At 34.1% G+C, this 25,784-nt stretch overlaps 1 pseudogene; it reads left to right on the forward strand.

Annotated features, from left to right (window-relative positions):
* Positions 1–10,707: 10,707 nt before the first annotated feature.
* LOC111915860 (flavonol 3-sulfotransferase-like) lies at positions 10,708–11,935 on the forward strand (annotated as a pseudogene).
* Positions 11,936–25,784: the final 13,849 nt, after the last annotated feature.

Below are 25,784 nucleotides of genomic sequence, written 5' to 3' on the forward strand. Positions count from 1 at the left end.
AACTATAAGCTTTCTAGTTTTTGTATATAAGTTTTTAAACAATTTTATAGTTTTTTTTTGTGTTTTTTTTTCAATTTATAAAAATAATGTATTTTTTTTTTTTTTTCATTTATAGCATCCTACTTATAAGAAAACCACATACTTTTACATACGTATTATGTTGTTGTGTTGTTTTTTTTACCGTCGAGATTAAAATGTATATAAGTTTTTAAAGAATTTTATAATTTTTTTTGTGTTTTTTTTTCCAATTATAAGTTAACTATATAACTTATTGGTTAATTAATTTGGAGTTAGCTTGGGTAAAAACTAGAAGCTTTCTAGTTTTTGTATATAAGTTTTAAAACAATTTTATAGTTTTTTTTGTGTTTTTTTTTTCAATTTATAAAAATAATGTATTTTTATTTTATTTTTTCAATTATAGCATCCTACTTATAAGAAAACCACATACTTTTACATAATACATAAGAAGGTGAAATTCACATACTTTTACATACATATACCACATATACACCAAATACAAATACACACAAAATAACATCCTATTTAAACCAAATACACATAATTTCACATATATACATAATAACATCCTATTTATACCAAATACAAAAGTTTCACAATCATATATCACATTTACAACCAACATACATACATTCACATACACACAATAACATTCTACTTATAACAAATACATATAATTTCTACTAATATACCACATATACATCAAACACACATACATTGGAATATATATACCAAATTCACATATATTCAAACATATACAAAATATACAATCCAATTTTCACATATGACAATTATCACATAATTTCACATATAAATACAACCTGAAGCTATACAACTAATTGCAATTAAATAACCACAAACAAAAAATTGAATAACTTGCTTCTAATCCAAAACAATACCACCAAAAACAAGAAATTCATACAAAATAAAAATGAAATCATCAAAAAAAACTTACCTTTCTTCAAGAAATGGAGCTACCTAGAAATTGATCCCAAAGATTTAACCACTTGCTTGGAACAATGCTTCTAATCCAAAACAACACCACCAAAAACAAAGAATATGAGCAATTTATTATCATTCAATCACTACATAAAGCTACAAATCGAAATTCATACAACATAAAAATGAAATCATCAAAATAAAACTTACCTTTCTTCAACAATGGAGGTAGAAATTGATCCCAAAGCTTTAACCACACTTAGAGACACTTGCTTGGAACAATGAGGGGAGAAATTTGCTTGAAAGAAGGAGATTGAAGAAGAAATCGACGATACTGTGAAGGAAATTGGAAGCAAACAGAAAGGAATATGAAGAAGGGAGAAATCTGCGTGCGTTTTTTTTTTATCTGCGATGACCAATAGCGGCGACACCTTTAGCGGCGACGCTAGGGTCAATACCGGCGACAATTAGTAATAGCGGCGACAAACTGGAGGGAAGGGTACCGCGTCATTTTTATTAGACTATTAGCGGCGACTTTTTAGGAGTTTTAGCGGCGACATTTGTGTCGCCGGTATTAGGTTAGACCGGATAACGCACCCCATCCGTTGGATTGTATATCTCATCGAACGGTTCAGATGCAATAGAGGGGGAAAGTGCGGATTCGGGTGACAACCCTTTAGCGGCGACACTATTAGCGGCGACAAGGGGCTTTACCGGCGACTCTAGGTTGAGTCGCCGGTAAAGCCCCTTGTCGCCGCTAATAGTGTCGCCGCTAAAGGTTATATTTCTTGTAGTGAATAAAATGTATTATTCCAACATCAGAGTAAAACAATTATAATCAGTACGGAAAGTCATCAGGGGATGTTGTGCAGTCAAGCTGGGAACTTCGGGTGAAATACATTATCAACCATCTACACTAAAAGACACAAGCAGAAAGGAATACAATTGATTAAAAAGATCTATTAATAATAGTAGGAAGGTCATTAAAGAACCAAAGATCCACTACATCTTTACCCATATGTTCTAATTCATCATCTTATCGGTAAAAGTCTACATCTGCTGACTCATTTATTTGCTCATGCCTTGCTGAATCTCCAGGATTGAACCACAAACCCCTTCTATTATTTCTTCCAACACATCCACTCTTTGAGAAACATTGCCAAGAGCAATGCTCTAACACCAATACCTGCTTTGAACTGAATTCTAGGACCTTAAGAATGATTAAAGGATGCTATAAAAAGAGAGAAGAATAGTGAGATTAAATGATTGAAGCCAAAAAATAATACAAGAAGAACATAAAAAGGACCTCACTAGACCTTCGAGATGCTAGTGTATGTTCGGCTTAAGATTTCAAATGAAAAACGATGATCAAAACTAACCTACTCCCATAAAAGAGATCTTCTAACTAGGGGTGTTCAAAAATATCCACATCCGAAATATCCGATCCGAAAATATCCGAAATTTCGGATATCCGGATTTTCGGATATCCGAATTTCAGATTTCCGGTTTTTCGGATTCGGATACGGATAGTGAATTTATAAAGTTTCGGATATTTCGGATATCTAATATCCGAAAAAAAAATTTCTTTATTTTTAATATTTTAAAATGAGAAATTAGAAACATTGACATGCTTAATGGACTAATGTTCCCCACCATTTTCAACTTTTTCGTGACCATTCTTTGCAAACTTTTATTGCAAACCTTTCCATTTACAATTGTTATATATTTGTTTGTTATAATCCTGGTTCATTGGCTTATAATCAAAAACTATTAAGTAAATCCTACATATATTTATTTGTTGCTATCGATATCCATATATGTTGCAAGATTTAACATAGTTGATATTATTAATTTTAAGAGTTGAGGTGATTTTACAGATCGGATGTTTAGATGTGGATATTTATTTAAAATTAATGAAATTCGGATATCCGGTTTAATATCCGAATCCGTATCCGAACTTTCGCATATCCGAAATTTCGGATACGGATTCGGATATCAAAAATCAACTATCCGAATTTTCGAATATCCGAAATTCGGATATCCAGTTTTGAACACCCCTACTTCTAACCAACATAAATAATTAAATTACCAGAATTACCCTTAAACAAATTACGTGTCAATTTGTCTTGGCGAATTTTCTTTTCTACCCTTCCTCTCGTAAGTATACTTCAATGAGTTCAATGGTCGCTTAGCAGCTTTATCGCCCTCTGTACAAGTAGATACTCCAACTAGAACTTTACATAGCAGAACCAATATTTGGTTGTATTTATAGGGGTACTCCAAAGTAGTCTGGGACTTTTATTAATCGTGTAAAAGAAAAACAAACAATAGAGTACCATATTTATATATAGTATCTTGCTAGGAATCCTAAAATAACTCAAATACCTAACTTGCTCAATAGGTTAAAGATAAATCCTAATTTAATGAAAACGTATCCCAACATATTTAAATAATTAATCTAAATAAACTAAGCTAGCAAACTACTCCATATCAATCTAATTGGCGTCTTTCGTAGATCCTATGAAACCTTCGGGGCGTATCATTACTCCCCTCCCAAACACCCACCTTGTCCGCAAGGTGTTATTCTGGAAACTAATGGTCCAATTCCTCCCACGGTTCCCATGTAGCTTCATAATCAGGTATTTCCTTCCAACGGATTAAAACCTCACGGCCAACAGTATCCTCACGAACTCCCTCCACAGGCTCCGGGTATAACAATACTTCCACTTTGTGTGTCAACATGGGAGGTAACATAGGAGCCACGACCCTATTACCCAATGATTTCCGTAATTGAGACACATAAAAAACTGGATATATACGAGTATTATGCGGTAACTTCAAGCGATAAGCCACCTTACCAATCCTCTGTAGAACAGCAAACGGACCAAAATAACACGGAGCAAGCTTTTCATTGCGACGGCGAGCTACCGAGCATTGTCGATACGGTTTTAAGTTCAGTTATACCCGGTCACCTACATTAAATTCAACCTCACGCCAACTACGATCAATAGTAGTATTCATTAACTATTGCGCTCGAAACAGGTGGCCTCGCAATTCCTTTAATATCTAATCCTAGCCCTCCAAATATGCATCCACATCATTAACTGGAGTTCCCAAGCTTCCATAATAAAGCAACTGTGGAGGATCCCGATCATATAAGATACAAAATGGGGTGGCATGAGCTGATGTATGAAAGGAAGTAATATAGTAGTACTCTGCCCAAGACAATCATTTAACCCACCGAGTTGGCAAGTCACTAACAAAGCAAAACAAGTAGGTCTCAAGACAAAAATTAATGAATTTAGTCTGCCAGTCCATTTGGGGGTGGTAAGCCGTGATGCGCTTTAGCGTAGTACCTTGCAAACGGAACAACTCCTTCTAGAATTGACTCAAAAAAACTTTATCATGATCTGACACTATCGACTCGAGTACTCCATATGTAAACGGACCTCCTCTCGTAGGAAAGCCGAAGCCACAGTTACAGTTGTGTACGGATGCTTCAATGGGACAAACTATGACAAAAATGAACGTTTAACCTTCTGACCTTGGTAACCCATCAATAAAGTCCATGTTTATCTCTGACACCGATGACGGTAATTCCATCCTTGCTGGTGCTGAATACTTGTACCGTTTACACACTCACATTCCGCCACCAATCTTGTGACATCGGCCCTGATACCTACTGAATTAACTTCTCTTGCCATCCTCTGATATCTTATGCGAACCGGAATGATCTCCTACAACACCTCTATGGAACTCAGTGAACAATTTTGGAATCCACAAAGATCCTCACGGCAACACCAGGCTATCCAACGCCTTCCATAATTCACTACAATCAAAACGACTAGTAGTTGTTAACGTATTAAGCGTTGGAACCGTATTTTTACAAGATAATGCATCGGAGAAATTGTTTCATTTACCTGGCTTGTAAAAAATTTCGAAATTGTACCCTAATAATTTTGATAGCCACTTTTGATGGTCATCAGTCACTGTGTGTTGTTTATGGAAATACTTCAAACTTATTTGATCCGTACGAACCACAAACTTGTATCCTATTAGGTAAGGATGCCACTTTTGGCTCATAAACCGATAGTCATTTAATACCCAAAATAATATCAAATCCTCCTAACATAAATGGGTAGAAATCTTCTATAATCTGTAACTCGGGTAGGTTAAGGACTACCCCAGACATGTTCCTCTACTTTGTTCCATCATGCCATTCCTGAGCCTTACTCATACCGACACAGTATTCAAAGTTTCCATTCCTAGCTCCCGTACCACCTGTTTTGAGATAAAGTTGTGGGTGGGTCTATCAACACGAGAACTTGCACCCCACCCATATATCACCTTTAATCTTCATTGTTTGTGAGGGTGTGAGCCCACTAACCGAGTTGAGGGATACCTCCACCGTTTGAGCATGTGCATGCTCCGCTTCTTCTTCTTCCTCGTTCTCGCTTTCCTCGCTGTCAACTATAAAGACTTGAAGGGTTTTACAGGGCAACGATTTCCCGGTGTGAACTTCCATCACATCAGAATCATATTCCTTTAGCTTTTTTCTCAACAAATTCCGCCTCAGTCAGTTATTTAAATTGATTTCCAAAACTAGTGGTGTACTTCTTGTCACTTGTGATCGTTGAGGTTGTCGCCGGTGATGAGTATGACTGATGTGTTGGCCCGTTGTTACTTCTTCCGTGTGGATTAATTTGTGCCTCCTCCATCTTGGCGCCTCCTGTAGCTTTATTATCATCCAACATTATAGTGATTCACATGGCTCTGGCTAGGCTCTCGGGTTCCATAATTCTAACTATAGAACGTAATTATGGCTTTATCTCCTTGACGAAATTTCCTTCTAGAACCTTTTTTGGTATGTCGGTCAACTGTCCTGCTAACTGTTCAAAGAGACAAACGTAATCACAAGCCGTTCCTTCCTGCTGAATCGTCAGAAGTCGTTCATACACACTTCCTGCTGAATCTCACCACTACCTTGTTCCGGTCGTTGTTTTTGGGAGGTTTCCACCCCGATACATCATCTTCAGAATTCAAACACAGGTCCTTTGTTTAACTTGTGTCCTTCCATAGCCGTCGTGAGATTCCCAATAGCCTTCAAGATGTCGCTGAACTGCTGGATGTTTTCTTGCCTGGTAGCTTCAAAATCCTCCCCTAGTTTCGACACTGTAGCTTCCAACGTGTTGATCTCGATGGTGTTGTTTTTCATTGTTATCAAAATTGACCGCTCTGATATGAGACTATGGATCCAAAACCGAAGCTAAGAACCCGGAATTGACAATATTTATAGTATCTTTCTAGGAATCCTAAATTGATTACAATGTGTATATTAGCTATAATTTGATAAATTGATAGTAATTGATGTATTATATAGATCTCAGAAAAATAAAACAGAAAAAACGAAGTATGGTGCACAAAAACAAGAAAACTAGAATCGGTTCAAAAACATGAAAACTAAAATCGGTCCCTCGGAAATCCGCCGAAAATTATCGACGGATGCTAATCCGTCGCTAATCGGTCACTAATTGCCAAGAGATTTCCGAAAGACCAGTTCTAATTTTCCAATTTTCGAGCAATAGACACTGTTTTTCCTCTTAATTTTCTCACACTTATATATTACATTAATTAATATGTATATATACCAAATTATAGCAAATATACAAATGCGTACACCCGTGAACAACACAAAAACCAACATTTCAATTCTAATTTTCAAGTTTTCGAGCAATAAACATGGTTTTTATCACTTTATTTTCGCACAACTTTATTATACACAAATTAACACACATCGAACAAACTATAGCAAATATTGTACATACAACAATATACACCATCAGGATCTATGTATTAATAAGTATTTAAATGTTAGAGTATAAGATTAGTAAGGTAACTGGCCTAGGATGGTGTGCTCGGGTGTTTGTACGTTTATATTTGCCATAATTTGGAAAATTTATAGTAAGTGGTGTATAATAAATGTATGAGAAACATAAGAGAGGCAAACACGATGTTTGGAGCTCGAAAACGTGAAAATTAGAATTGAAACGTCGGTTCCAAATATTTACACGGTTGTATGTATGTGTATGTTAGCTATAATTTGGTAAATATATCGTAATTGATATATTATATAGGTACATGAAAAATAAAATAGTAAAACAACGCATGGTGCTCAGAAGCATGGAAATTAGAATCGGTCCGAGAAAAATATGTTGGTAATTACTGATGGATTGGTTCTAATTTTCTAGCTTTGGAACAACACAAGTTGTTGTTTTTGCTTTTTTATTTATCACACCTAAATAATACATTAATTATTACATATTTACCAAATTATAGCTAAGATACACACACGTACACCAGTATACACCACTATAACCAACGTTTCAATTCTAATTTTCAAGTTTTCGAGCAACAAACATGGTTTTTGTCGCTTTATTTTCTTACACCTTTATTATACACCAATTAACACACATTGAACAAATTATAGAAAATATTGTACATACAACCGTATAGACCATAAGATTAGTAGTGGGGCTTCGATAGTGTGCTCGGGTGTTCGTATGAGTATATTAGCTATAATTTGGTAAATGTATAGTAATTGATGTACAATAAATATATAAGAAAAATAAAATTGGAAAACACGACGTTTGGTGCTTGAAAACTTGAAAATTAGAATGGAAACATTAGTTCTGAATGTGTATACGGTTGTTTGTATGTGTATATTAGCTATAATTTGGTAAATGTATAATAATTGATGTATTATATAGGTTTGAGAAGACTAAGGCAGAAAAAACGACGTGTGACGCTCGAAAACATGAAAATTAGAATTGGTCCGTCGAAAATCCGTGGGTACTTACCGACGAATGCGAATATTCTGTTGCTAATCAGTCGCTAATTATTGAAGGATTTTCGATGGACCAATTCTAATTATTAAGTTTTCTAGCAATACATGGCGTTGCTTCCGCTTATTTTTCTTAAACATATATACGTACACCTGTGTATACCACTGGAACCAATGTTCCGATTCTATTTTTCAAGCTTTCAAGCAACAAACATGGTTTTAATTGCTTTATTTTATCACAACTTTATTATACACCAATTAACACACATTGAACAAATTATAACAAATATTGTACACACAACCGTATACAACATCGAGATCCCATGTATTAATAAGTATTTATATGTTGGAGCATAAGATTAGTAGCGAGGTTTTGTTGGTGTGCACGAGTGTACGTATGTGTATATTAGCTATAATTTGGTAAATGTATAATAAATGTGTGAGAAACATAAAAGCGGAAAACAGGACATTTGTTGTTCGAAAACTTGAAAATTAGAATTGAAATGTCGGTTCTGAAGGTGTACACGGTTGTACGTATCTGTATATTAGCTATAATTTGGTAAATGTTAAGTAATTTATATATTATATAGGTTACAGAAAAATAAAGTAGAATAAATGACGTATGGTGCTTGAAAACATGAAAATTAGAATTGATCTGTCGGTCGTTATTATCGACAGATTAGCGACGGATGCTAATATTAGTCTCTAATTACCAACGAATTTCTTAGGGATGAGTTCTAATTCTGAAGATTTTAGAACACCACACTTTGTTTTTGCCGCTTTATTTTTTATCGCAACTATATAATACATCACTTACTATATATTTACCAAATTATAGATAATATACATGTACGTACACCTGTATACACCATGGAACCAACATTTAAACTCTATTTTTCATGTTTTGGAGCACCAAATATGGTTTTTATTGCTTTATGTTTCTCACACCTTTATTATACAGCAATTAAAACACATTGAAAAAATTATAGCAAATATTGTGTATACAACCGTATACACCATAGGGATCTTGTGTATTAATAAGTATTTAAATATAAGAACATAAGATTAGTAGTGGGACTTCGATGGTGTTCACAGGTGTTTATATGTGTATATTAGCTACAAATTTGTAAATGTATAGTAATTAATTTATAATAAAGGTGTGAGAAATGTTAAATCGGAAAACACGATGTTTGGTGATTGAAACTTTGTAAGTTATAATTGAAATGTCGGTTCTGAAGGTGTACACGGTTGTATATATGTGTATATTAGCTATAATTTGGTAGATGTATAATAGCTGATGTATTATATAGTTGTGAGAAAAATAAAGTAGAAAAAACGAGGTATGTTGCTTGAAAACATGAAAATTAGAACTGATCTGTCGTTCTTAGTGACGGATGCTAATATTCGTCATTGCTCTGTCGTTAGTTACCTACAGATTTTTGATGGACGAGTTCTTATTTTCAAGTTTTCCGAACACCACACATCGTTTTTGCTGCTTTATTTTTTCTCGCAACTATATAATACATAAATTACTATAAATTTGACAAATTATAACTAATATATACGTACGAATACCCATGTACACCATCAAAATTAACATTTTAATTCTAATTTAAAATTTTCGAACACCAAACCTTGTTTTTATGGCTTTAAATTTTCACACTTTTAATTTATGTTAATTACTATATATTAAAATTTTTATTTTTTATTATTGTTACTACTACTTATATTTTTATTAATATACGTTTTTTCTTTCCTATTATTATTATTATTATTATTATTATTATTATTATTATTAGTATTTTTACTTTTGTTATTATTGTTGTCTTTGTTTTTGTTTTTAATTATATTGTTATTATTCCTATACTATACAATATTAATAATTATGATAAATAGTAATTAACAACAATAACAAGGATTAAATTATTTCAAAAAAATTTATACATAATGAAAAATACTATGAACAATAATTGAAATATATTTTTATTACTACTAATAAAAAACGTTGATTTATTTTCAAAAAAAGAATTTTGTTGTTGGTAATTTATTATTTTCTTATTATTTATTAGTAATAACAAAAATACTAATTCTGTAATAATTAGAAGAACTAAATTTTCGGTAAATAATTATATCATTTTAATTATAAAAATAAAGAATTATTTAGATACTAAGACTATTATTAATAATTGAATTATCTTTTACTAATACTAAAAAGAAATTATTTTCTAAAAATAAGATTTTCGTTGAAAATTATTTGGTGATTACCGACGGATATCAAATGAAAACATAATGTTAAGATTTCCTTTATAATCCGTCGGTATGCCATTAGTAATTACCGATGGATTTTCAACGTAAAATTTTCTGTATCTATTTTGTCATAATTCCGTCACTAAAATCAAGGTTTTTACCTTTGTCGCTATTCTATCGGAATTCCGTCACTATTTTCCGACCGAAAAATTTCATCACTAATTTCCATTGAAAATCACCCAGTCTTCTTGTAGTGATTGGTCTCTTTGGTGTATGTCTTGTATTTCAATTGTTTCTTTGTAATTAGGCTTGAGCTCCTGGTTTAAGTTTTTCTTTTTTGTGCTAATGCATTTTCGCCCGTTCAAAGAAAAAAGCAAACAATATGAACGCTGTAATAAACTTAAACCATATGGATCAACATTGTAACATGATAAAATTTGGTTTAAGAAATATGAAACTTTATTTCGGTTACAAATGTAGTTTGAGCGAAAAGATTATTTTCAATTATTTTATTTCAAATGGTTTGTTTTATACTAGAATATAAAAATAATAAATAATAAATACTAATAAAGATAAAGATAGGGATTATAAAGAAACGTAAAAGGCAGGGGATGCATAGACCGCACCAAAAGTAAATAGAGTATTAACGAATAAGCAAATAACCATCCATATCCATACCAAAAGTAGGTGAAGTTCAGCCATGGAAGAGCTCTACAAAACACTACCTCAACACACCTATAGTTGGTTGCAAGGCAGAGCGACCTTGTACAAGTATGAAGGCTCCTGGAACGCTCAAAACTTCCCTAAAAAATCAATTTTGGCTCAAAGCTACGAGGCACAACCAGGTGACGTACTATTATGTAGTTGCCCCAAAACTGGCACAACTTGGCTAAAGGCCTTGAGTTTTGCCATTTTAACCCGAGAAAAGTTTGACCATGCATCAACGAGCCCATTGCTAACAACCTTCCCTCATGATTGCGTCCGGTTTCTAGAGAACTTGCACCTTGAAAAACTCAAAGAAAACCCCTCGGACCTCCCCCTCCTAGGTACGCACCTTCCTTACTCTTCTTTGCCAAAATCAGTAATAGCTTCAAATTGCAAGATTGTTTACATATACCGAAACATAAAAGATGTCATAGTTTCCTACTATCATTTCTTTCGAGAAATTGTAAACTTGTCGGAAGAAAATGCGCCATTTGAGGAGGCGTTTGACGATTTTTGTCGAGGCATTTCAATCTTTGGACCATACTGGGATCATATCCTGGAATACTGGAAAGCAAGCCAGGAAAGGCCGGATAGATTCTTTTCTTGAAATATGAAGATTTGAAAAAGGATGCTATGAGTAACGTGAAACGGCTTGCGGAGTTTATTGGATGTCCTTTTTCAGTTGAAGAAGAGAAAGCAGGCGTTCTTGAAAATATTATAAAGATGTGTAGTTTTGATATTTTGAGCAACTTAGAACTGAACAAAAGTGGGATGTATCAAGCGGATGAAGCTTTTGTTTTAGAACGCCGACTCTTTTTTAGGAAGGCCAAGGATGGAGATTGGGAAAACTACTTCACAGATGCCATGAAAGAAAAGATCGACAAACTAATCGATGAAAAAATGAGTGGAACTGGTTTACTTCTGAAATGATGATGAACTAGAGCCTCAAAATCACTCCATATTGATATGCATGTGCTTTATCTCGGTCTATCTTTGAAATTGCTTGGTTTTCAATAATTGATCACTTTTATGTTTGATCATCTATTTTGATATAGATACTTCTATATTTTTTTCATTATTTTACGTACGTTCTCTCTTTGAGATTTGAATGATTTTGTTATGTTTGTTTTTATGATATACATATCTCCATGCTTCGGTTAAAATCTTGTTAGATTCTACTATAAAAATAAATGAGAATAGAAGAATTGGTTCTAGAAAAATGTTTGCTAAAATCGACCAAGATGATCTGGTGATATATTAATTAATGTATTCACTACGTACTAAAGGTAATAAAAATGATGCATGTACATGGATCAGTTCACCTAGACTTCGGCCATAAATGTATTCACGTGCTCAGCTAATCACGCCGTAGGTTACGTCTCTTGTGTGTGGCCAAAATATATATATATATATATATATATATATATATATATATATATATATATATATATATATATATATATATATATATATATATATATATATATATATATATATATATATATATATATTTGGCGTTTACTATAACCACACCACATTTTTTTATTGCAGATTTCTTATATCAATAAAAATGAATTATAATTTTTTTTGTAATCAACCAAATCAACTATTTTCTTTTACTAAATGGAGACCGTGTCGGCTTCAATCACTCATATACTTTTATTATTTTAAAACTTTTTTAATATTAATATTTTATTTATAAAATGCGAGGTTATAAGGCCTTACGGTATCGGAAAAAGCTTAACAGCGGTAAACACGGTGCCCTACCTCGTTTTTTACTACAAGAATAATTTTATACTGACGGTATTATTCCACCGATGTCCGATGGTAAAAATTTGAATTGTTGCCTCTGTGTGACCATTGGTCGAATGTGAACGTTGCCAAACAGTTACCATTCATGACATTCTTTTAATAAAAATGTCTTCCAATAATCCAAATTCCAACCAAAATGCTTCCAACCCATTTCACTGTTTGGTAACGATCCAACATCACCACCACCTTACCGGCTATGTAAGTGTTTATTAACTTATTCTATATATGCGGAAGCTTTCAAGACCAGATCTTCAACTCTCGAATCTGGATAAAAGAAAATAGGTGAAGGAGATTGTGTACCTGCTTCCACTGAAGATTTTGGATCTGAAGAACAAGCTTGGTTTTCCAGTTGATCTCAAGACAACTCTAAGAACCCTTTGCACTCAAGAAAAACGAATTTGTGTATTAATATCGTCCACTTTGATTTGCTCCTCATCACATATATTTATAGATGGACATAAACCCTAATGTGAGAGATGGAAGGGATTTTGAGGATCTTGAGTCAAACCGGGAACTCAAGCCACAAATGGTAAATGAATATCGGTCCATCAACAATCTTATACACTTGCCATAATATTTGGATTTAAATGATAACAATATATATGTTCATTTATAGAATGGTCCCATGATTTTCTAACAATCTCCCACTGGACCATGAATATATAAATGTACATATAACCATATTAGCGCTTTAATGTATGTTATCATGATATTGGTACCCTTAAACAGTCTTGTCCATTAATCATAACTGTATAGGATCAATGCGGTCTTTGTTACAATTTACGTAACTAAACCATCAATGGTCACATATGTAAGTATAACTAACGACATAGATTAAACATGATGCGTGGTCACAAAATCAAAATTGATTTCCGACGAGTTCCTCTTTAACTTGAAGTGAGATCAAACTTCAAATAAGTGCAACTAATAATGAAACTTACCGAATTCTTAAGTCTGTACAGAAAAACATAATTGTTCTTAAACCAAAATAAAGCACCCAAAAATAAATTGTAAAACTCCCTCTAAAACAAAATATCATCAATATTTATCACACCCATGTGTGTTGTATGCTCATGAAAGACCTTGGGAGGTAATCCCTTCGTGAGCGGATCCGCTAACATGGAGTTTGTCCCGATGTGCTCTATTGCGATTATTCCATTTTGCACTCTTTCTTTAACAATAAGAAACTTAATGTCAATATGCCTTGACTTTGTGGAACTTCTGTTGTTGTTGGAATACAACACTGCTGACTTATTGTCACAATACAACTTTAGTGGTCTTTCAACACCAATAATATGCAGCCCCGTGACTAAGTTCCGCAGCCATATTGCATGATCTGATGCCTCGAAACATGCTACAAATTCTACCACCATGGTGGAAGAAGTTACTAAAGTTTGTTTAACACTCTTCCATGAAATAGCTCCTCTTTCTAATAAGTAAATGTATCCTGATGTGGATCGATAATTGTCTTGGCATCCAGCAAAATCAGAATCAGAATACCCAATGATCTCCAAAACATCTGATTTCCTATATGTGAGCATGTAGTCTTTTGTTCTCTGTAGATATCTCAAAACCCGTTTGGCTGCTTTCCAATGGTCCATACATGGGTTGCTTAGATATCTTCCCAACATCCCTACAATGAAAGATATGTCAGGACGTGTACACACTTGAGCATACATAAGACTCCCAACAATCAATGCATAAGGAATCTTCTGCATCTCTTTATCTTCAAGGTCATTTTTAGGGCATTGATCGAGACTGAATTTGTCTCCTTTTGAAATAGGGGTGTCTCCTGGTTTGCAGTTTTGCATGCCAAATCTTTCAAGGATCTTTTCAATATAGCTCTTTTGTGATAATCCTAGAATTCCACGAGATCTATCTCGTTGAATTTGGATTCCTAATACAAATGAGGCTTCCCCAAGATCTTTCATCTCAAAATGCTTCGAAAGAAATTCCTTGGTCTCATATAAGACCCCTAAATCATTGGTGGCAAGTAATATATCATCAACATACAAGACCAGAAAAATATATTTACTCCCATTGAACTTGTGATATACACAATCATCTACTATATTTGCCTCAAAACCAAATGAGACAATGATCTGATTAAAACTTGTGGTACCACTGGCGGGAGGCTTGCTTGAGTCCATAGATAGATTTATTTAGTTTGCAAACCATTTCCTTTGATTCTTTCGATATGAAGTTTTCTGGTTGCACCATATATATAGTTTCATCAATGTCACCATTGAGAAATGTTGTCTTAACATCCATCTGATGTAACTCAAGATTGTAATGTGCAACTAGTGCCATGATAAACCAAAAAGAGTCTTTTGTTGAAACTGGAGAAAATGTCTCTTTAAAAACAATTCCTTCCTTTTGAGTATAGCCCTTAGCTACAAGACGTGCCTTATGTCTTTCCTCATTACCTTTTGAATCCCTTTTGGTCTTCAAAATCCATTTGCAACCAATAGGCTTCGTACCTTCAGGTAATGGAACGAGATCCCAAACTTTATTGTCTTGCATGGACTTATACTCCTCGTTCATGGCATCAATCCACTTTTGAGAATTTGAACTTTGCATGGCCTGAGAGAAGTTGATTGGATCATTTTCAATCATTCCATCTGGTTCTTCATTTTCTTGGAGATATACATGGAAATCCGAAGGGATTGCACTTCTCCTTTCTCTAGTGGATCTCCTAAGTTGAGGTTGTTGAGGTTGTTCATTATGAATAGGAGAGTGAATAACATGGTCTTGTTGAGGTTCCTGAATTACTTCTTCTCCGACAGGCACATTAATTTGTGTATTGTCAAAAGTAACAGTAGGAATCGAGATTGATTCCTCCTTAAAGACAATATCTCTAACCTTATTTCTCCCCCAAACTCAACATCCTCAAAAAACGTTGCAGTTCCTGTTTCAAAAATTGATTTTGTTGCAGGATCATAAAACTTATAACCCCTGGATCGTTCAGAATAGCCAATGAAGTAGCTGCTAATGGTTTTGGAGTCCAATTTCTTTTCATTCGGCCTATAAGGCCTTGCCTCAGCTGGACATCCCCATATACGAAGATGAGTTAAACAAGGCTTTTTCCCTGTCCAGAGCTCATAAGGTGTTTTAACAGCTGCTTTAGTTGGTACTCTATTAAGAATGTAAGCTGCAGTCTTAAGTGCTTCACCCCAGAGTGGCTCTGGTAAAGTAGAATGACTTATCATACTCCTTACCATATCCTTAAGAGTTCTGTTGCGTCTTTCAGATACACCATTCATGCTAGGCGAACCTGGCATTGTGTATTGTGGGACGATTCCACATTCCTATAGGAATTTATCAAAAGGTCCTGGACGCTGTTCACCTGATCCGTCATATCTGCCATAGTACTCACCACCACGGTCAGATCTTACACATTTAGTCTTTTTATTAAGTTGGTTCTCAACTTCAAGTTTAAAAGATTTAAACACTTCCAGTGACTGAGATTTTTCATGAATAAGATATAGATACCCATAACATGAGTAATCGTCTATGAATGATATAAAATATTGTTGACCATTCCATAAAGTCGAAGGGAATGGTCCACAAATATCTGTATGTATCAATTCTAAGACATCTGAAGACCTAGTGGCATCTAATCTTTTGGTTTTTGTCTGTTTTCCCTTGACGCATTCAACACAAATTTTTAAATCTGTGAAGTTGAGGTTACTTAACACTCCATCTGACACAAGCCTATCGATTCTCATTTTTGAGATATGGCTTAAGCGTTTTGCCATAATGTTGCTGAATTTTCATATCTGCCATAGTACTCACCACCACGGTCAGATCTTACACATTTAATCTTTTTATTAAGTTGGTTCTCAACTTCAAGTTTAAAAGATTTAAACACTTCCAGTGACTGAGATTTTTCATGAATAAGATATAGATACCCATAACATGAGTAATCGTCTATGAATGATATAAAATATTGTTGACCATTCCATAAAGTCGAAGGGAATGGTCCACAAATATCTGTATGTATCAATTCTAAGACATCTGAAGACCTAGTGGCATCTAATCTTTTGGTTTTTGTCTGTTTTCCCTTGACGCATTCAACACAAATTTTTAAATCTGTGAAGTTGAGGTTACTTAACACTCCATCTGACACAGGCCTATCGATTCTCATTTTTGAGATATGGCTTAAGCGTTTTGCCATAATGTTGCTGAATTTTCATTATTTAATTTTCGCTTAGTACCACGTGAATCCACGTGCAAGGTTTCATTATATGAAGTAACAATATCAGTCATATATAACTTATCACAATACGTTAGAGAACCAGTACCGATAATATTTGAATTTAAAGACAAACTAAATTCACCATTTCCAAAAGAACAATAATAACCAGATTTTCCAATTTAGAAACAGAAACCAAATTGCGTCTAAAAGATGGTACAATGCAAGTGTCTTGAAAATCCAAATAAAAACCAGTATCTAGTAATAAACGAAATGTGCCAATTGCTTTGACTTAAACCTGCTTTCCATCACCCACATAGATATATCTTTCAACATCATTTGGTTTTCGGTAGTTCAGGCAACCCTGCATAGAAACACTTATGTGAGTAGTAGCACCAGAATCTATCCACCAAGTATTTCTAGGTACAGAAACTAAATTAACCTCAGAACAGACCAAAGCATGGATTATACCTTTCTTAACTCACCAAGCGTGGTATTTTGGACAATCTGGCTTCAAGTGACTAGGTTCTTGAAAAAAGAAGCATTTAGGAGGTCCCGATTTCTTTTTCTTTTGATCATTGCCTAAATGTTGTTTCTTTTGCACTGGTCCCTTAGTAGCATCTTCTTTTCTCTTTCTTTTGCCCTTACCTTTAGAGGTACTAGCAAAATGAGCACTTTCAGTTGTTTCCTGCTTCATCCTTTCTTCTTCTTGCACACAAAAGGAAATGAGCTCATTAAGAGTCCATTTATCCCTTTGGCAGTTGTAACTGACCTTGAACTGATTAAATTGTGCAGGAAGAGAAAGCAATACCAAATGAACTAGAAAATCATCAAAAATTTCTAGTTTCAATGCCTTAAGTTTTGAAGCAAGATGAGACATCTCTATGATGTGCTCCCTTATGTTTCCTTTGCCTTTATACTTCATTGAAATCATCTTATGCAAAAAAGTACTTGTTTCAGCCTTATCATTTTTTTGCAAAACGTTGTTCAATTTTAGCAAGAAAATCTTTAGCATTAATAGACTGCTCGTTTGTACCTCTAAAGGCTTCTGGAACGACACGCTTAATGATCATTAGACTCATGCGATTTGAGCGATCCCATTTTTCAGCATCCCTTTTATTTTCCACTGAACTTGTGGCAGTAAGGATGGGTTGCTCAATCCGAAGTGCAAGGTCAAGATCCATGCAGCCGAGAACTAACATAATGTTCTCTTTCTATTCCTTGAAGTTAGTCTCATTGAGAACTGGAATGTGATTCAAGTTGGAAGATATTATGCCACAATTAGCATTTGCTGTATTTCAGAACAAAATATTAATTAGTTTTTTTTATGCTCATTAAACCATAACTATAATCAATAAAATTCAAATTATGACATCAAGGTATCAACACAACATTAATATCAAGTCTTTGAACAACAATATTAACTTTTAAGAGATATCTTGTTTAAGTAGTAAAAATATTGACAATAAAACATGTTAATTAATAAGCCACTCTTTGGATTGACTAATTAATCACATGAAACCCAAAAATTATCATATATTTACCACTATATATATGTATGTTTATCCGACCAAATATTAACCTACCTTTGGGTCGATTAATATCCGCATTGACAAACACATAAACCATAAAATTTAATAATAATATTTGACAATAATTCATCCCGTTTAACAAGCCCGTCTTTGAATTGACTTGTTAACGACATGTAACCAAAAATAATTGTCGCATATTCATTATCATATACGTGTTTATTCGACAAAATTCAACCTACCTTTGGGTCGATTGGTATCCGCAACAATAAACACATAACTCGTAATAAATAAGGTCATAACTGAATTTATTGATACCAAAAATATATAAAATAATATGAAAATAATTCCATATTTAATTAACTTTGCATATAAAAAGATCAAACTAATTAATAAGCATAATTTTGGCAATATTGTGTCAAATATCATACAACTTATCAATGATTTAAAATAAGAAGCATATTACACATTAACGATGAATTGAAAATATATCATCATTAATTAACTGTAGAACTAAAACTGTTGTTGGAACAAATAACCAGTACCAAGCATACGAATCCGTGAATACATATATAAATAAAATTTGACGATGATTAACAATAGCGAACTAATAAATTTATTTTGACCATCAAGCAACAAGGTACAAAAGATATCTCATATGAAAATCTGAAGTCGTTACTTTAAAAAAAATATTAGTTTTACATGCACGGAATTATCATGAACCTTGAATTTCATTTACATCATAGTGTCATAAATAAACGTATCAAAAGAAAATATCACTCTTGAAACCCTCGTGATTAAACAAACATCTAAAAAAACCCAATTGGTTTCTTTCAAATAATAAAAACTAGGTATGAGATATATGGGTTTATTTAAAAAAAATTAAATATGAAGTTTTAACAATTTGAAAAGTTTGAATTTATAAGAAAAATTAGAAAAAAATTAAATCATTAAGGAGGATAAATGAATAAATAAATTCACTTATCAATACCTAAAATTAACAAAATATGATGACAGCTATTAATAAGCAAAAGATACATATCGTACGTCTAAATCAATAAGAAAATAGTATTTGAGATATTTAAAGGCTGACAAATCTTTTGATTTGTCACAATCATGAAAGGCTTTGCATTATTTATTGATTTTGATTTACTGGTTTTGTGTACGAATAGGGAGATAGACCACACATTTTCTTCGTTTAATAATAAAATATGAATTCAAAAGAAAAAAAAAAACTCATTGATAACTTATGTTAGAGATGCATACACAAAAGTCACAAATATGTATTATTCAATAAAACTTTAAACCAAACAAGTTCTTAAAATATCCTATGAACAAGAAACATATATACACAACTTATCTTTTCTCATCGCACGTCAAGAAATCACGTAAAGCAATATTCAAGCAACAAAGAGAAGAGAAAATTTCTATCATCAAATTCGAGAAGGCTCTGATACCAATTGTAAGTGTTTATTAACTTATTCTATATATATGCGGAAGCTTTCAAGACCAGATTTTAAACTCTCGAATCTGGATAAAAGAAAATAGGTGAAGGAGATTGTGTGTCTGCTTCCATTGAAGATTTTGGATCTGAAGAACAAGCTTGGCTTTCCAGTTGATCTCAAGACAACTCTAAGAACCCTTTGCACTCAAGAAAAACGAATTTGTGAATTAATATCGTCCTCTTTGATTTGCTCCTCATCACATATATTTATAGATGGAGATAAACCCTAATGTGAGAGATGGAAGGGATCTTGAGGATCTTGAGTCAAACCGGGAACTCAAGCCACAAATGGTAAGTGAATATCGGTCCATCAACAATCTTATACACTTGCCATAATATTTGGATTTAAATGATAACCATATATATGCTCATTTATAGAATGGTCCCATGATTTTCTAACAGGCCACAAATGGATCCATCAAGATTACCATAACACCAAGTGTTTGTAGGTTGTGTTCCTAACTTTTATTCACAATTTCAAATGCTACAACAATTTCAATTCCAGTCCCTACCACCCCGATCAACATCCCAAACCCAAATGCAAACTCAATTCCAATTCAATCCCAACCGCCTTCACACCATAAACAAAAATTCTTTCCAATTCCGAACATGAAGAACAACCTCAAATAAAAGGGGAAGGTCGGTCCGAGATGATGGACTAAAAAAGAAGAGACGAGGTTAGCAAAGACATTAGTCGACATATCCAAAGATGGTGACACGGGAAAGAGGCAATCGCATAATCATTTTTGGGTATGTATACGGAGCGATTTTGTAAGGGAATCGGTCGAGATCCAAATTATCGGACTTTCGACGAATGTAAACCGAAATGGAATCGTGTACACAAACTAGTGATGCATTGGAACAGAATTTACACAAATTTTGAAAAACAATGGGCTAATGGAGAAAGTGAGGCGAGTTTGTTGAAAAAAAAAACGCACACTAAATTCCAAAATGACATGCTAAAACCTTTTAAGTTTATTCATGTGTGGGAAGCTGTCAAAAAAGCATTAGGTGGAAGGAACTTGCAACACATGACCACATTGCTAATCCACCAAAAAGAAGTCGAATATCTTCATAGTAAAAAACCTTATATTCTTTATAGTAAAAAAATTAAGTGATTAAAGAACCCTTTGAATCAAATCAAAAAATCAACCCTTGAAGAACAATGTCATACAAAGATCCCATCCCTCCTCAAGAACCTCACCTTGTTGTTCAGGATGCTCCCTTCCCGACTGGGATCATCCTCGATGACACAAACTATTAGTAGTTGTCTCAACTGATGGGGATGAGGATTGGAGCACGAAATAAACTGGGATTCCTAACCGGATCCTCCAAGAAGCCTGACGCCAGTGAAAAACAAATCGAAAATTGGCTCATGGATAATAATCGGGTGAAGAGTTGGCTCATAGACTCGATAACCCCACCTTGATCCCGAGGTTTATCCGTTTGAAGACGGAAAAAGAAATCTAAGAGGCGGTGGCAATGATGTTTTATGACGGGATAGGCAAAACACAGTTGTTCGAACTAAATCATAGGTCATTCAATACAAGACATAATAGACGACCACTTGCAGCATACTACGACAAACTGATAGGGATCGTTCAGGAGATCGATACCCGAATGATGGTCCAGGAAGATGATGTGAGCAATGTAGTTTCGCTTAATAAAATACTAGGGCGTCTCCGAGTACAGATATTTCTTGCAGGGTTAGTTAACCAATCATGAGGGGAGATCCTAAGAAAAGATCCACCCATGGATCTTGAGGCATACTAGGCATTCATACGAAAAGACCAGTCCCAAAGAAATTCTATGCAAGACGTGAAGAATGAACCTGATAGTCTTGTGCATCTTACAACTCGAAACCCCCTCCAAAAGACAAAAACTCCAGAGTGGTCGGATTTTTCAAAGAAGCCATGAAGGAGGATGGGACAAGCCTCTATGGCTACAACAAAGAATGATGAGGCGACCTCAATTGTTGCCCACACTGAGTCATTCAACAACCATGGTATGTCAACTACAACTAAGGTTGTGATTAATGAATGGATTATTGATACAGTTGCGATGGATCACATGACAAATGAACCGTCTAAGCTGGAATTAAAAACCCAGCCTAAGCAAAACATGGTGAAAACAAAAAATGGGGGCTTAGCAGAAGTAACATGTGAAGTTTCTGTTCAGGTGTCGAATTTTATGAATCTTGACACTATCCTAGTTGTTCCATCCTTATCATCGAATCTATTATCTATTAGTCAGATCATAGATCAACTCAACTGTTGTGTAACTTTTTGGCCAAAAAATGTGTGTTTCAGGACATTATGACGAATCAGACTCTTGGCTATGGTATTAGGAAGGGCAAATTGTACTACCTGGAAGAAGGAAGACTAGTTGAAGCATACAACATGGAAGAAGGAAGTTATTTATCTTGGTTATGGCATCGTAGATTAGGGCATTTGTTGTTTAATTATTTGAAAAAATTGAAACCCGAATTGCTTTTGAATGATAAACAGTTTGATTCTAAGTGTGATGTCTATGAAATGGCCAAAAGCCAATGGACTTCGTATTCCCAAAGTGAGAATAAAACTACTATTCCCCTCATGAATATCTACTCTGATGTGTGGGATCCGACAAGAATAGCTACTCCAAATGGGTATCGTTTTTTTGTTAGTTTCAATAATGAATTCTCACAGATGATTTGGATTTCCCTGTTAAAGCATAAAAATGAAGTAATACATGCCATTAAAGAATTATAAAAGTTAATAAAATCTCAATACAATTGTGAGATAAAGAACCTCCAATCTGATAATAGAGAAGAGTATGTGAACCATGATGTCACACCCCCAAACCAGAACGCCGGAAACGTTCGGGGGCGGAGGACGTCATGTTCAGTATCATAACAATGCACAATAGTAAAACAAGCAAAAACATCATCCATTGCATTAATAATATAGTTAGTACAAATGTGTTCTGAATGTATTTGTAAGACACAAAAAATATGAATATCAAAAATAAAAGACGAGTCTTGAACACGCTCCGTCCTCTCAAAACCTGGTCCAGTGTACCTATTTACTGGTGACCTGAGAATACAAGTTATTTTGAAAGAGTAGATCAACATTTAAGCTGGTGAGTTCGTAAGTATTTTAGTATCAAATGTTTGCATTAGTTTGATGAAAATGTTTGTAAGTGTTTTTATGTAATTGTTTGAATATTTCCTAGAAAATCCTATATTTCCTACTAAAAGTAGTCTTCTACCAAGACCCAACTGTTTTGTACGTTTGTTTCTCTTCAAAAATGATGTAAGATGTGTGTTTGTACTTGTAATAGTATAAATGTGGGTTTTCCATATTTGTAAAACTATCTTTATACAAAAATAGTAAGTATTTCTTATGTGAGTAAATCATTGTATGAATGTAATGGAAAAATGAAAGTCTACAGTAAAGTTGTTTAAAGTAACTATTGAACCACTAATTACCTTAAAACGAATGTGTTTATTAAGGTTAAAATGTGATGTGGTTATACCATACTGATTGACGACTATATAACACGACGACCTGCTGGTGTCGAGACTGAATATGTGACATTTGTCACCCCTTGGCGTGTATGCCGGATTGTAGCTAACAGTTGAGATGTGGGATTGTCTGTCCTGTATAGATCTGTACATATAATGCTCATTGTCCCTCCAGGAGACTCTGGTTACAAAACGTGACACAGCTGTATATTGCCATGCAATGAAGTAATATCTCACATTATTGTTATTTGTCTTTGTAAAAGGATGTATGTTCCTTTCTGTCCTTGTTATTGTATGTTTGAACTGACTCATGTATGAATGGATTCATGTATGAACAGACTCTTGTAAGTTTTATTGTTCTAGAAATAGTAAGTAGTAATCCTCTAAACTATACCTATTATAGTTTACTAGTAATGTTGTTTGAATGACTGAGTATGTTTGTACACTTTTGCTACCCAAAGGTGTTGAACTAATGTAAGAACTTTTATATCTATACCCATATACATAATATATAACTAAGATTCAAATGACACTCGGACAAACAATTGATACCCTAAGTCCACAACCAAAAAGGAACAGGAAATAAAGTGAATTATCAGTCCTAAGCCCTTTCAACCTCATTTATATAACTATATCTATATAGACATGAGTTTGACAATATATATATATATAAGTTTAAAAGAGTTTGATAAAAGATTTTAGCATATAAAAGAGTTTTAACCATTTGAATGCTCATAGATGACTTGATGTTAGTTTATAAATTGTTTTGAAATAGTTTGTTTGATAACACAATTTGAAGTATAAGAGATCCACTTGTTTTGATAGTTATAAATCACATGTGATTGATATAATAACTATAATGTTTTCTACTTGTATCCACCCCCCTGCATAAAAGCATTTAAAATTATTGAAAAGATAAATTAGGGTTATGAACTCACTTGGTAAGTGGTCAATCGGGCAACATTTCGTTTCTAGGAATGATCTTCCTTGACGTAACCGCGGGTTTCTGGTGAAGAAACGAGCTTCATGCGGGCAGCACTTCGACTAGAAATGAGTTAGTTTTTCAGGAGATTCGGGACGTCGGGACTTTCATTTTGTGCTAGAGGTGTTACCAGGGCTTCAGGGTGGTTTAGAGGGGCTTAACAGTGTGTAGAAGTAGGAGAGAGGATGGGTTTCAACAACCAAAGTCGGAAGGCCTCGATTTCTATATATAGGGTAAATTTCAAAACTCACGTCGTGAGATTTGCATAACTCATGTCGTGAGTTGCACCTTATTTGCTCATGGCTTGCGGCATCCGTCTACTTGCTCTGGAAGGGTCAATCACACTGTTCACGTCGTGAACACTGTACTCACGACGTGAACTCAGACACATGCCGAAGTTTGTGCCCCGAACTTCATAAATTCATATCTCTCGCATATGAGTTCCATTTTTGAGGTACTTTATATCCACGCGTAGGTGAGATTATTCTCTACAACTTTCATTTAGACTCCATCGGCTAATTTTGGTTTTATTTTTAATATTATATTTTTAACATGTGGGGACTGGAAAAGTCCGTTAAAAATCCATAACTTCTTCATCCGACGTCCATTTTCGTCTGTCTTTTTACCATTGCACTACTATTGTCGAGATCTTGGATTCTCGTTTAGGTTGTGTGGGTTAAAAGTTGCTCGATCTATATTTCAAGTTTTTTGTTGTCTACTACTATATCTGAAACTTAGAAAAATCATAACTTCCTCATACGAAGTTAGAGTTGGACGTTCTTTTTATAAACGTTCACGGTTTAATGATATCTACAACTTTCATTTAGATACCTAAGGCTAAAAAGTATTTTATTGAATTTTCACATTTTCTGCTTAACAGTTTTTTATCGGTGTTGTTGCGGATCTTTGGTTGGTCATAACTTCTTCGTTATAACCGCAGTTTAGTGTTCTTTATATTTCTGAAAACCTTGTTACGATATCTATCACTAAATAGATTTTTGAACATTACATTTTTGACGCTATTCTTATTATTTCAAAAATAGGTTACAATACTTGACTTTAGATAGTTACATTGACTTGAAAAATATCGGGTTGTTACATCATCCCCCTGTTAGAGGGAATTTCATCCCGAAATTTGAGTTTAAGAAAGTACAATTAACTAAATAAAAAGATGAGGATAATTCAGTTTCATTTGTTCCTTGTGCTCCCATGTGAATTTAAGTCCCCACTTGGCATTCCATCAAACCTCCACTATCGGGATATGAGTTTTCTTCGTTTGCTTGACCTCTCGATCCATGATCTCTACTGGTTCATCCACGAAGTTGAGGCTCTCGTTTATCATGATCTCGTCAAGTGGGATTACAAGAGTCTTGTCGGACATACACTTTTTCAAGTTTGATACATGGAAAGTAAGGTGTATGTTACTAAGTTTGTGAGGTAGTTGGAGTTTGTAAGTTACAGGGCCGATTCTAGCGAGACCTCGAAAGGACCTACATATCTTGGATTT

The sequence above is a fragment of the Lactuca sativa genome, chromosome 1 (assembly GCF_002870075.4).
Source record: "Lactuca sativa cultivar Salinas chromosome 1, Lsat_Salinas_v11, whole genome shotgun sequence".
NCBI lineage: Eukaryota > Viridiplantae > Streptophyta > Magnoliopsida > Asterales > Asteraceae > Lactuca > Lactuca sativa.